The sequence below is a fragment of the Panthera uncia genome, chromosome C2, assembly GCF_023721935.1.
Source record: "Panthera uncia isolate 11264 chromosome C2, Puncia_PCG_1.0, whole genome shotgun sequence".
In the NCBI taxonomy this organism is placed as follows: domain Eukaryota; kingdom Metazoa; phylum Chordata; class Mammalia; order Carnivora; family Felidae; genus Panthera; species Panthera uncia.
In genome coordinates, this window is record NC_064810.1 from 116,761,436 (window position 1) to 116,775,702 (window position 14,267).

The following is a 14,267-nucleotide window of genomic DNA, read 5'->3' on the forward strand; positions in this document are numbered from 1 at the left end:
AGTTGAGGGGGAACAAACCCCAGCAAGGCTGGGACATGTGGTAGAAATCTAACAGCCTGAACAGAGGAGTGGCAGACTCATCCAATGGTTTGGAACCTAAACTCCCCACAGGAGTGGTTCAGTAAACAAATAAAAAATAATAATAAAGAGCAATAGTGAGGGAGAGGTGGAAAAAAAGCAACATGAAAGCAAGAATAAAAGGAAGAGATAGTGGGAGAGAAAAAAAAACAAAAAACCTTGGTGAAATAACCCAATTCATGTCTTGTAGTAACATCTGTTGCTATGTGAAGACAGCTCCTACATATGCCAATAGCAAAACTCAGTTTGAAACTTAAAAACTGTGTGAGTGTGTGTGTGTGTGTGTGTGTGTGTGTGTGCGCTCAATATTTTAGGTAGGTACCTTGTGTCTGAAGAAAACAATATAAGAATTATCTGGAAAGCCAATTACTGATGCATATTGTGCTGTCATAATCATTGCGCTTCTGCATTGTATCAGAAGCAACAAACCTGAGCATATGACCTCTCTGGGGTAGGATCCACAGTGAGAGGAGGTTGAAGAGAAAAGGCAGTATTGAGCAACTTGTGAAATGATGTCCCTGATCCTAGGAGACCAGCCTATGTGCCAAGCTGACTTTTTTCACTACTTGTCTTTGTGGGAGTCTTTGAGATTCTCTCTCTGCCACCTCCTACTGTACTACCAGTAATACACAGGGTGCCTGCATCATTCTCAGCCTCACACCCACAGACAGGCCCTTGGTGGGCTATGTCATGTCAGAATTATTTTGAATGGATTTCCTTTCCAAATGGTTCCACTCAGGCTCCCTCCAGGTGGGTGGACTGGGAGATCCCTCCGAGATTCTTCCCACTTCATGTGAGGTGTTGAAAGGAAGCTGTTCTCCTGTCCCCATAGAAGGGAGAACCCACAGTGGGCCCATAATCTCTCAAAAGAAGATTTCCCTCATTCATTTCCTACCTCTATGCTTTTCTGGTTGGAGGTGGGTGATCACTAGTATGACAGAACCATTTTAACTATCTCTTAGCACATCCTGGTTAAAAGGTCTGGCTCCTTCCTTTGAAACTTGTGAGATACTTGACATCTACTGCATCATTCCTGGCCTTGAGGGCCTCAACCAAAAACCAAACACAAGCATTTCTTTTTAATTCAATTTTAAATGGCCATATTTGAGGTTAAATATGGTGTATTTAGGTAACTTCACATGTTTCAACGTAATGAATATCTTGTGTATCAGTTTTCCCCTCTCCTACTCTTATCACCTAATTTTGTCAAAATGAGACTTATTAGACAACTCTTCTCTGTCAACCTGAAGTTTTTAAGAGAGACCCAAGAGAAATATATATACTAAATTCAACTCTTTCCCATTCCCGAAATAGTGGTTCTTCTAACAAATAAACAGAACACATACCTCATCCAATGTTCTCAAAGTTACAATCTTCTAAGTGGTCTTTTACTGTAAAATAAAAGAACAAATTGTTACTCACAGCCCAACTTGGAAGGATCACCAGATGCACTGGGAAGAACTATGTTTTGCTATTACTTACAGAAAGATGTGGTTTTTCTGTCTAACTAAAGGAACTTTGCTTAGAGAAGCCCTGTGGTACTAAGTCAGAGGCAGGTTCCAATGTTATGAAGCCACTTAATGATGATGGTCACAACTGCTGGCCAATGACTTTTACCTGAGACCAACTATCTTCAAAATGCATATGCACTTCTGTGATCTTCTATAACTTTTACTATTTGTGCCTCTCATTTTTAGTAAATGAGTATATGTTTAGCAAACATAAATGTTGTTTTCTCTTCTTGGCTTATATCACAATTAAATTTCATGTGTATTTCTGATCCTCTAATTTCTGTAGATTCTGTGCTCTTTGCATAGGGCAACCTGTAATCTGCTGTGGTACATACAGTTTTCTGTTCCCCCTTGTGCCTCTCTAGCCTTTATACAGTGGAAAAACTCAGGAAGTACACATTGAGTGAGCTAATTAAGGCTACTGCTCTTGAATGCTGAATTTCCAATGTCTGTATTATTCTATTTAGCTGTAGTATCAATTTTTTGAGATTATTCAAATCAACCTATCACAATAGCTGGACAAAGTTACCTTTTCATACTGCCCGGAGAATAATATGCATTGTGTTTAACTTTAGGAGTTCTCTGATTTATTCTTCTGACCTTTTAATTCCTTGCAAAAATGAGATCCTTGAGATATACTCATCTTAAGCTAAAACTAATAAGAGAATTTGCCTGATGTTTAGCTCAGAGAAAATGGAAGTGTTCTGTGAAGAGCAGTATGGTCTCTAAAAATTCCTTTGTCACCTCAGGATATATAAGAAGTTAAATAATCATATCAGAATGACAAAGAAAATAAGTACAGGATTGTATCACCCCTCTTGCAAGATAAACTTTTCCAAGAATATGGAGAAACTATTGTTTGTTCTCTTCCGTTAGCTGCTATGAAAGGAACAATTTAAAGAGCAAATATTGCATTGTTAAATTCCAAAAGTTTATCTCGTACTTAAAGTAATCTGTGCGTTCATTTAGAAACAAACTACAGATTTTCCCAGAATGAATAACTACAATTTAGAAATAGAGACAATCTTATAAAAAGACTAGATTAAAAACAAGATACTTTATTCATGATTGCTGTTTATTTTTCTAATAGATGTTCTTTTTCTTCTGTAGCTCAAAGAAGAGTTAGTCAAATTGTTTCATCTGTTTGGTTTTTAATGAAATTTTCTGATTGAGTTGATGATTATATTTTCAGCAATCAATGAGTAGTAGATAATGTAGACCTCAACAGCATCTTCTTGGCAAGAACTCCAGGGACTCTTATAATTCTTTATAGAACATCTGTGCTAAGTGGAAACTGCAAGAGAAAAATGAAAGAAACTTAAATATTCGCAAATGGATGAATTTTTATAAATGGCAAATGTTTGGCAGGACTAGTAGAACTTTGCTTATATTTATAAGGAAACATGCTATCAAAAAATGAATGTATGAACATTGTCTTTATTATCCAAGCAATAACTGCTTTTGTCAGTAAGCAGGTATTTAAATGAGACAAGTCAGAAGAAATTGGAAATAAGAGAGATTGAACTGGGGAAACCTACTAACAAGTCCCCTGAGAGGAGATCAAGCAGAGATAAGGAATGTCTCAAAAGAAACAAATTCTTTCAGGTGCATAAATCCAATTATAATCAAACTGAAGTTGTGAGTATATCAAAAAAATGAATGTCAGTCAAAATGGAGTTGCTATAGAAAATAGAATGATGAAGGTAAATATCCAAAGTCAAAACTACATTCGTCAAGTGCATTCAGGTATGCAAGGAAGATTGCCAAGAATATTCCTATCACTGTGTAACTAAATGAATTGGTATTAGCTTTAAACCATTATGCATTTAAGTCATTAACTATCTGTGTCTGTTTTGATTCTATGATCACAGAGAAATCCACTTTATATTTTGCCTTCCTAGAATGAGTTGGTTCTACTCTCTACAATACTGTGGTCCATACAAGAGTTACTTTGCTCATTACAAACAAATCAGTTGACATTCACGGTTTATTCACCAGTTTCAAGGACTCTGGTGGATTCACCAATATAATATCTGTTCTTTACGTAGCCTCTTGAAAGCCAGGCAGCAGCAGCATTTTCCTGGTTTTCATAAACTTTTCTAAAGTGTTACGGGAAAACTGAGCCTTTTAGACATTTAAATTTCTACATCTGTATTCTAGTCTCATCTATAAAATCCCACAATATGTTGTCTAACTAAAATGAAGAGTAATCACAATTAGTCATTCTAGTACTTCAAATTCAATTTAAGTTTTATTTTACAGCTCTTCTGAGAACTATCGTGCACCATTTGTAGAATTATAAAAAAAAATGGTATTACATGAAAACATTAATGAACTTAAATTTTATCAGCTTGTCAATATGTTTATATTGGGGGATAAAAAAGAATGTCGAGAGCAATTCAAAATCAGGTGTCCATTTGTTACACTTGAGCAAGCAGAATGTGTGTGCAGACTATTATGTGTAGGTTGTCAACAAAACACATCTAGAATTTAAGAATCACCTGAAATTATTATGCCTTAGAAGTTTGGAAAAAGCAAGGAGACTGTCAGCCATGTCTCCCACAAAACAAGCAGCTCATAAAAGACATTCCTAAAGTAGCACATTATTTTACTCAACATAAAATTTTGTACCTAGATTGAAAAAAATTTTTCGGAGAAACTCAAAGTTAGGTTTGTAGTACTTGGTATAATAATATAACAAAATTGAAGAAGAAAAGCCTTCTATTATTTGAATATTTTAATTCTTTGTTCAGTCCATATAAATTGTATATATTACTAAGACTACTGAAATCATGGAATGGTTCTGTTAAATCAGAGACACTTAAAACTACCCAGGCCATGGATAAGACAGGATAGTCTGGATTATGCTACAATAACAAACAAGCTCAAAAATATCAGCACAGGCATGGGGTGCTTGGATGGCTCAGTTAGTTAAGCGTCTGACATCAGCTCAGGTCATGATCTTGCAGTTTGTGAGTTCTAGCCCCACGTTGGGCTCTGTGCTGACAGCCGAGAGCCTGGAGCCTGCTTTGGATTCTCTGTCTCCCTCTGCCCCTCCCCTGCTTACACTGTCTCTCTCAAAAATAAATAAACGTTAAAAAAAATTTTAATGTCAGCACAGGTATATTTCTGATGCTATACATCCACTATAAGTCGGTTAGGCTTCTGCTCTACATAATTGCCTCCCTTCATCTATGGCTCAGGCTGATGGAGCAGCCATTGCCAGATGGCAAGGCAGAAGACAAGAGAATATAGTGAAGAATCTATTGATGGGAAAGTGAGATCCTACTACCACGTGCCCAGAAGTAGAAAAAAATCCCCAAACACAGCAGTTGTTCACAGATCTAATGAAAATAAAGGATAAAGAGTAATGATAACATATATAATTACATGTCACAATTTTAACAAAAAAAAACCTGTTGAACCAAACAGGCTCTAGGAAAGAAGAAAGGCCATTAGTGTGTAAATAGAAATAAAACATGAGCAATGTCTTTCTTGCGCTGAGACAACTCACAGTGTTAAAATTTTGTACTAGGTGAAAGCAAAACATAAACAGGGCCGAAGATAAGGCTATTTATGTTCCCTGCATTGGATTACTCTAGGATTCTTCTAATCACAGTAAGGTAGCACTTCTGAGATATCAAAGGACAGGCCAGCTGTATGGTCTTCCTTATATTCCTTACAACATGAAATATCAACATTATTCTCCTCTCTGCTGAAAGCCCTCACCCAAAGTGATAACAGTGTTTACAACTGCCAGGGCCCCAACTATGTACCTTGTTTGGGGGCTGGAAACACCTGGGGATATTGTCTGAGAGCCCAAGAAAAAACACTGCCAGGCTGACCTTTCCAGCAATGGAGGGCAGTAGGTATTCTGACCCCTATTCTGATTTCCTCCAGGACAGAAATTATAAATGGCATCTGGTAAGTGGCATCTGATCACATTTTATTTGTGCTTTTATTTGTGATATAAAGGGACATGTATTAATTTTTCTGGGAGGAAAAATCAAGCAAACAATCAAGTATAATTTCTAGACAAAAGGACTCTCTCAGTAAAGAACTTGCAGGTATTACATATTCTCCTCCCTCATACAAATACATAGTCTCTCATGAGGAAAAAGCACATAAACTTTAACACACATACCTAGAATTATAGCACTCAGAGTCCATTTATCCCATTTGCTTTCTAAAAAATAAACTAAAAAGGAAATTTATTACATAATGGTATTTTATGGTATTTTACTAATGATCTTTTTTAATGTAGGTCAGGCAAATACAATCAGCTATAAGAAAAAGACCTTAGAAATGTTCAAAATGTTCAAAAGAAGGTAGCGTTGATACTATCTATAAACAACTACAAGGTTCAGAAAATGAGATTTACCACGGAGTTTTCTATAAGGTACACAATAGAAGAATAATGCCCTCCCTACATTTGTAAGTGCACAAATGTATGCATTTCTGGAGTATGTACCTAGGGTAGAACTTGGGAGTTACAGGTCATGCATGCATACATTCTACCCATAGTGCTTCAGTGTAGTGATACACTATCTACTCCTACTAGTAACATGAGTTTCCATGACAACATCTTCATGTACACTTGGTATTTTTATACATACAGTGGCCAAGAAGACCATTGCTATCTGTGACAGAATTCTAAGATGGCCCCATAATCTCAGTCCTGGTGTTACTTCTATAATTTTGTTCACTACATGGTAAGAGGTATTTAGCAAATGTGATTAACGTTACTAATCAGTTGACCTTAAAATAAGGACATTATCTGGGTGGTCCTAAACTAATCACATAAGCTTTTTAAAAGGAAAGCATTTCTTCTAAGTGGCTACAGAAGAAGAATTCAGAGAGATTCAAAGCATAAGAATGATTCAGCAAGACAGAGATACTCTATTGCTGTAAAGGAGCTAAGACAGCCAGTAAGAAAACGGGGACCTCAGTCCTACAACAATAGTCAACTGAATTCTACCAAAAATATGAGTGAGCTGGGAAGCAGATTCTTCCCTAGAACCTCCACATAAGAGGCCAGCCTGGCTGCCACCTTGATCATGGCCCGTGAGACCTTTAGCAGAGAAACCACCTATGCTTAATAAAATTTTGACCAATCAAACTGTGAGTTCATTAATGGGTGTTATTTTAAGTTTCTAAATTTGTGGTGATTTTTTATGCAGCCACAGAAAACTAATACACTGTCTGTGACTAACCAGGTAGTATAGGACCTGACTTAACCAACCTCTACTCTGGTCTAACTGATTGTTGGCATAGGAATGTAGGTTTGCTGTTTCCCCATGTTCTACTTATGAGATGCTGAAAATTCATATTTTTATATTAAATGTTCTAATATTTTTTGAACCTGGCAAGTAATTCAGTTAAACCAGAAAAAATTTTAAAAAGTCACTATGCAGGCCAGTTTGTAACTCTGGCCTAGCAGTTCCTTTAAATTCCAATGTTCCATGATCTACTAAATGAATGTTAATAAAGGCCTTTCACTTTTTGTTTTAAATAATATATATTGGAAATGTTGTAATGCACTAAATGGCTTCTAACTTTTCTTCCAGATGAAAGATTTATAATTATTAATGCAGTACCCTTCCTTTTCTATGAGATCTCTTCCTGTGCAGAGGATTACAGGAATTGAGGTTTATATTAAAGTTTTGCTTGGGAGCCACCTGAAGAAGTTTCCATGCACCTAAGATGATACGATTTAACTCCTGGCTAAAAACCACCATGAGTTAAAATCCATCAAATACATTTAAATCCTTGAGTTTATAATGATAAAAAAAATAAAACTAAAAAGTAAAATCTAAAAAAAAAAAAACAAAAAAAAAAACAAATTATAAAGTTTTGCTACATTAAACCATCAGACAAATAATTCAAAACTAAGAAATATTGGGGCACCTGGGTGGCTCAGTCGGTTGAGTGTCTGACTTTGGCTCAGGTCATGATCTCACAGTTCATGAGTTCGAGCCCTGAATCAGGCTCTGTGTTGACACTCAGCCTGGATCCTGCTTCGGGTTCTATATCTCCCTCTCTCTCTGCTCCTCCCCTGCTCACGCTCTGTCTCCCTCTCCTTCAAAAATAAACATTTAAAAAAAATCAAAAACAAGAAATATTTATATTGATGTATAAACTTTTTTCTTGTAATAGAAATATGGCAATAATGTGTATCAGGAAGGAATAGCTGTTTTTTCTTCCCGACTACAGAGGTGGTAGTTATGATTGTGATCTTGGGCAAGTTTCTTAACCTGTGTCAAATTTCTTGATATATAAAATGAACTTACAGTAATAGGAAACTTATAGGATTTTTGTAAGGATCATATGAGTATGTCTGAAGTACTTAGAACGTTGACTAGAACTTAATGTTCAACAAATATTAGTAATTTGCAAAGAGAGGCATGAGAGTTCTAAGTAGAGAGGAGATCTCACCTTGGCCAGAAATATTCAGTAGCTTGATGGTGCTTCCATACTCCTTTGTGTGGCTTTAAATCTAGCTTTAGTCCATCTTTTCAGATCCCTTATCTGCTCTAGTGCAAGCTGTAGAGTCCAAATCATCCAACTGTTCCACATTTCCTAATCTCATGATGTATCTTCCTTCTCATTTAGATCCCACAATATGGAATATCAAGAGTCCTATTTCCCTTTGTCCATCCTAGACAGCAAACCTATAGACAAGTCCTCCACAAAACCTCCCCAGATTTAGCAGAAACTTGACTCCTAATTTCCATGGTAAGTGTCTAAACTTAAGGTTAAAGTACATGGCTAACATCTTGCATTATATTCATTTGCATCTCAATCTGTTTCATTTATAGATGATAAATTCCTCACAGAAAAGTGTATTTTATTTGTGTTCCTACAGAGCTTAGAATGAGGACTTCTAATGTTAGGAACTCAGCAAATGTTAATTGAATTGAAGATGCTCAAAAGCAGCAGACAGGGGCTGCTCACTTGGGTTAGCATGACTCAGTTGTTTAAGCATCTGACTGGAACTTAGGCAATGATCTCACAGTTCATGAGTTCAAGCCTCACATCAAGCTCACTGCTGTAAGCACAGAGCCCACTTGGGATTGTCTGTTCCCCTCTCTCTCTCTCTGCCCTTCCCCCATTTGTGTGTGTGCATGCGCAGGCATTTGTTGGGATGAGCACTGGGTGTTGTATGTAAGCAATGAATCATGGGAATCTATTCCCAAAGCCAAGAGCACACTATATACACTGTATGTTAGCTAGTTTGACAATATTTAAAAAAAAAAACACGTAACAACACTCTCTCTCTCTCTCTCTCTCTCTCTCTCACACACACACACACACACACACACACACACAAACATTTCATGAAAAAAAAAGCAGCAGACAGGCCATTCAATAATGAACACAGATAAAGAAGAAAGAGATGATTCAATATTTACATATCATAAATTGAGACAGGTTTGGTCTGCCCATTTTTAGAATTTTGTGTTTGTTTTGTTGTGTATTCACCTTTACAGGCTAAAAAGTAAAATAACTACCGGGATGAGAAGCCTGAATGAAATCATTCCAAACAACATAATTATTTTTATATCCTCTTGAATTCAGCAATTTCCTATCATTAAATAAGTTAGACTTCCAACACAGCACAATAGCCTTGTAGCACTAACTACTTAACTTGGGATTCTAATGTGCTATCTTATTTGGCCAACAGCTGTTGCTACTAAATTTCTGCCTCTCTGAAAGTAATCACATGGCAGAATAGTCTGCCAGTTAAGACATGGATGGTTCTCCTGCTGATTTTCTTTGCCCTCTATCCACCATATATAAAAATACCAGATTTTCACTTTGTGGGCCTTACTTACAGCTAGGTTACAGATTTATAAGCAGTGCTGGTCAAGGGGACCTTGTTGTAAGTCTACTGAGGGTATCTGGGAAAGGTTTTCATCCACAATAAAAAAAAAAAAAGACCTCTTTTTGCCTTTGAATATGTTATATGAGGATACGCCTCCTGCCCAGTGGTTATTTTTTAGCCACAAGAGGACATACCTGAAAACTAAAGCCAAGTCACCAAAAATAGAAGTCAGAAGGACAGGAAAACACCCTTGTCCTGAATAACACTGCTTTTCCAGAAATCAAATCCTAAGACCTGTCATTTATGGAATTCTTTTTCTATTAGATCATAGATCCTTACTGTTTTCCATTTTGTTTAGTTTGCTTATCCAGATCTTACAATAAGAATACTAAGTCTGGGTGCCTAGGTGGCTCAGTGAGTTGAGCGTCCAACTCAGTTTTGGCTCAAGTCATAATCTCCTGGTTCACGGGACTGAGCCCCGCATTGGGCTCTATGCTGACAGCACAGAGCCTGCTTGGGATTCTCTCTCTTCCTCTCCCTTTCTGCCCTTCCCCTGCTCACACGTGTGTATGTGTGTGTGTGTGCGTGCACATGCACATGCATGGATGCTTTCTCTCTCTCTCTCTCTCTCTCTCTCTCTCTCAAAATAAATAAGTAAACATTAAAAAAAAAAAAACCAAGTATAAAGTGTTTCCCGAATGATGTAGTATTCATCACAATCACAGCAGACTAAAACTTGTGTTTCTCAACTGGAATTTTTTTCATTATAAAGTCCCAGTTAATAGTAATATTCGGTCATAATAAAATGATGACTTAAGGGACATTTAAACTGAAATTATGTGACTGTCTTTATAAACTGTAATACTTGGAAAGATAAAACTAGCAGCAATTTTGTGCAGTTAAACATTAATATCTTGCTAATCCTGGACCTCCCTGGTGATTTACAGCTCACTGAATAGTGCTAATAAATATTCTAGTGTAATGCATGTCGATAATACTTACTATGTGAGAAGGACTATATCAGCTTACCTCCAAATGAAACAGCAAGACATTTGAGCTAGAAATTTTTCAATTATTTTGTGACAAAGAAATTGAGGAAGTTTCTATTTCAAAACTCAATTGATGTATATGGCTTAGTTTTGGTTTGTTTTCCCTGAGGACTTATTCTGCCAGTATAGGGCACCTTTTTGTGTATACAGCCATTCCTATACAGTCTTGTTCACATCAGGAGAATTAGCCAGACTCCTAACTCTAACATTCCTATCCTCAAAGGCAGATATCACCTACCTGTACCAACACAAAGCAAGAAATACTTTAAGATATACAATTAGCAGTATCAGAGTTTGCTGTTTGCATATTTATCTATGAACAGACCTTACTTCATCCTTTTAAAATGAGAATTGTATATAATAACTGGTTACAATAGAATGGGGCAAACAGTGGCTAACTACACATTAAAGTATGTAGAATTCACTTTTTCTTCTGAAGAGAGGGACAATTAAAATGTTAATGACAGAAATTTCAACTTAGGCCAAGTTAAGTTTAAAAAAAAAGGAAACCTATTGGCTCAGGTATCTGAAGAGACTAGGCCAAGTTCTTGTTCAGTTTGATCCAAGAATGCACTCAATATCATTTGAACTTGGTTTCTCTGTTTGACTTTCTCTCAGACCTCCCATGGCTTCAAGTTCATATTCCTCCTCATTACTAACAAGATCAGAAGATAAGCACCAGGCTCTTCTTTCAATGGGTCCAGAAAAAGTCTCCTTGGATCCCGCTTACTGGATCTTGGTCCATTCCTAGGTCAGTGATCAGAGCAATATAGTTCCAATGAGTCAGGGCCAAAAGTGGAGATTTCTGCACTGAATTATATGAATTATATGAAGTGATAATAAAAGAGAGACTGTTCATCAGAATCAAATTGTGGATTTATTACCAAGAGGAGAAACAACAGTTGCTGGGTATCTAAGACAACGATGTTTTAGACATCTTTATAAAGACTTTAAAAAGAGTCAAAATAAAACTAAATTGACATATTGACATACACTCTTTAGACACTCAAAGAAATAGTCATTTAACTGTCAAGAGACAAAAATCACTTTAAGTTTGATTGAAATGATTCATTATTCCCAAATCTTTCAGTGTAAAACTAAATATAAAATATATTTTATACATATTACTATATTTACATTCTTTTTACTAAGCAATAAATTATTCAATGTGGTAAAGTCTACCATGAGGTCAGCACTACAAAGGTGTTTTCATAGAATTAGAGGAGAAAAGACATGACTGCAGATACCAGATTACCCTAACTGAGGTGAAAAGACTTACTTCCATGAAGTGGTGTTGACCAATGGAATGGAAGACACGGTGATGTAAAATGAGGTGTTCTTGCTATGGACTAAGTGTGAGGGATATAGAAAATGTTCAAGATTGAGTCTTACATTGGAATCCTCAAGGAATTTTAGGATTTAATAATATGAGATCAGATGACAGTCTAGGTGGAAGGAACAACAGTCACCCCCCAAACCACCAAAAACAAACAGAAAAACAGAACAGTGAATAAAATAGTTTTTTAGTGAGACAGTAAGGATATCAGTGTTATAAACACAGAAGAATGAGTGAGACACAAAGTTCTACATCAGGAAATTGTAGGGTCCAGGTAAAGAATGACTGGCAAAAAAGAAAAAAAAACCAGAATGACTGGCAGAATATGGTAAAAATGGGTAATGGAATCATGCAGACCAGAACGCAAATCCCAGGGCTGCCATTTAACAAGTGTGTGACCTTGAACCAATTACTGAGCCTCTCTGTGCCTCATTGCTTTACCTGTTAGCGAAGGTGAAGAAAACCCATTTGAAAAGATTGTGAGGACTCAATGAAAGAATGCATTTAAATGTAGCACAGTCCCTGGCATGTGTGATATATGTGACAATTGTCAGTGGTTATTATTATTACTATGTAAGTTAATGTGATGAAAAAGCAAAGATCCTGAGTTGGGCTCTTTTAGGGAAAACACACACACACACACACACACACACACACACACTCACACACCAGCCTTACTCAATTCCTTCAGATAACGTGGAATTGTTGTTTGTTTGAGGAGTAAACATAGAAAGGAAGACAATGCATAGCAAGGTCTCAAAAGAATCTAGGGACCATCAGAGAACAGAAACCATAGTTGACCTGGTTTCACAGTAACCAGACCACCATAGCGCAGTGTGGTTCAAGTTCCAGGGCTCTGAGACAAGAGTTCAATGTTTCCTTCTCATAACAACCTGATCACAATTCTCTGATGAATCCTTTTATGAAGATTCTCTGCTTTTCTCTACCTCTCAACTTCTCCTACCTCCACTGAACTAACTCCTCTCTCGTGGCCAGTCAGGTCTCAGAAGAGAAGGCTGATTCAATAAGCCATTCTTTGGGTAAAGGATTCACCATTTCACCTCTCTAGCTGCTGGATTATAGATTGTCTATCCTTGGACCAGATGTCCATTTAATTAGCAGTTGCCAGTTAACAGAGTGGCATGTAGGGAGAAGGCAGTTGTAGCATGGAGGGATTTTCAGAAGAAAGCCCACATATAGGACTGTGAGGAGAAACTGGGATATAAGACTCAGTAGACTGTGTGAGGCCTGGCCAATACAAGACAGAGCATTTAAAAAAAAATTAGCTAAGGGGCGCCTGGGTGGCTCAGTCAGTTAAGCGTCCAACTCTTGATTTTGGCTCAGATCATAATCTTGTGCTTTGTGAGATTGAGCCCTCTGTTGGGCTCTGTGCTGACAGAGCAGAGCTTTCTTGGAATTCTCCCTTTCCTTCTCTCTCTACCCCTCCCAGGGTCACTCTTTCAGTGTCTCCCTCTCTCTCTGCCCCTTCCCTGCTTGCATTCTGTCTGTCTGTCTCTCTCTCTCTGTCTCTCTCTCTCTCAAAAATAAATGGATATTAAAAAAACTTTTTAAAAAAATGATCATTTACAACAATTATTCAGATATCAAATTGCTGAATGTATCAAAAGAACGATGGTTCGGTAAGGCAGGTTAGTAAGGAAGCGATTACATTTATCCCTGTATGATGTGTAAAGACACGATCCACACTGAATAGAAATAGGGAGGTTAGCAGAGTGGTTAAGGGCATAAATTCAGTGCTTTCAGAGTCTGAAAAACATTGTTTGATATTCATATCTTGTCATTTATTAACTGTGACTCTAATTGTTGTGCATCTACTCCAAACCTCAGTTTCTTCACCTGTACACCAGGGAAATTCACAACAGCAGCTGTACAGTGTCAGTGTGTAAAGTGAATGAGATCATGCAGGTGAAATGCTGAACAAAGAATGTCATTTAGTAAATGCTCCTCTCATGTTACCTGTTTTCATTAACTCTCTAAGAAGAGAAGGAGTCTGAGGACTTGAAGAGGTTTAGGTTGAATCCATGAAAGAGTCAGAGGCCTCAGGAGGGAAACTGATCTTAATGCAGCAGAGATTGGCTTCTGCTTTGGATGTACTAGCTCTAGCCAAAAAGGCCATGAGGACACTGAACACACATAGAAGGTCATCAACTTAGAAGAAGAGACAGAACAAGATAATGATACTAGGAGAAAAAGATGATGATGTTGGAAGACTACAAGTGAGCTCCCTAGAGAAAAAAACAGAGATCAGAGAGAAGAGGCCTGCTACTTCTCCCAACTAGAAACTGAAGAGGAGACATGCCAGGAAAGAGAACAGAGAAGGCTCCATGGGAGAGGGTCCCAAGATTCATTTATAGGAACATGTAATTTAAATAATTTGAACTATGCTTAAAATTATGTGTTTGTTGTTGGCCTTTTATCTCACTGCAGGAATATAATACTCTGTAATT

General features: G+C 37.1%; 2 long non-coding RNA genes across 2 annotated transcripts in view; one reads left to right on the plus strand and one right to left on the minus strand.

Moving 5' to 3' along the window:
* Positions 1-2,582: 2,582 nt before the first annotated feature.
* Positions 2,583-14,267, minus strand: part of LOC125921259 (uncharacterized) — a 38,048-nt gene continuing 26,363 nt past the window's right edge. Inside the window, exon 3 of the long non-coding RNA XR_007457360.1 lies at positions 2,583-2,883. This is a non-coding gene — a long non-coding RNA (uncharacterized LOC125921259). The remainder of the gene's footprint in view (positions 2,884-14,267) is intronic.
* Positions 6,178-11,319, plus strand: LOC125921257 (uncharacterized). The gene is made up of 3 exons (XR_007457358.1): positions 6,178-6,301; positions 8,202-8,324; positions 11,082-11,319. It is a non-coding gene; the product is annotated as an uncharacterized LOC125921257 (long non-coding RNA).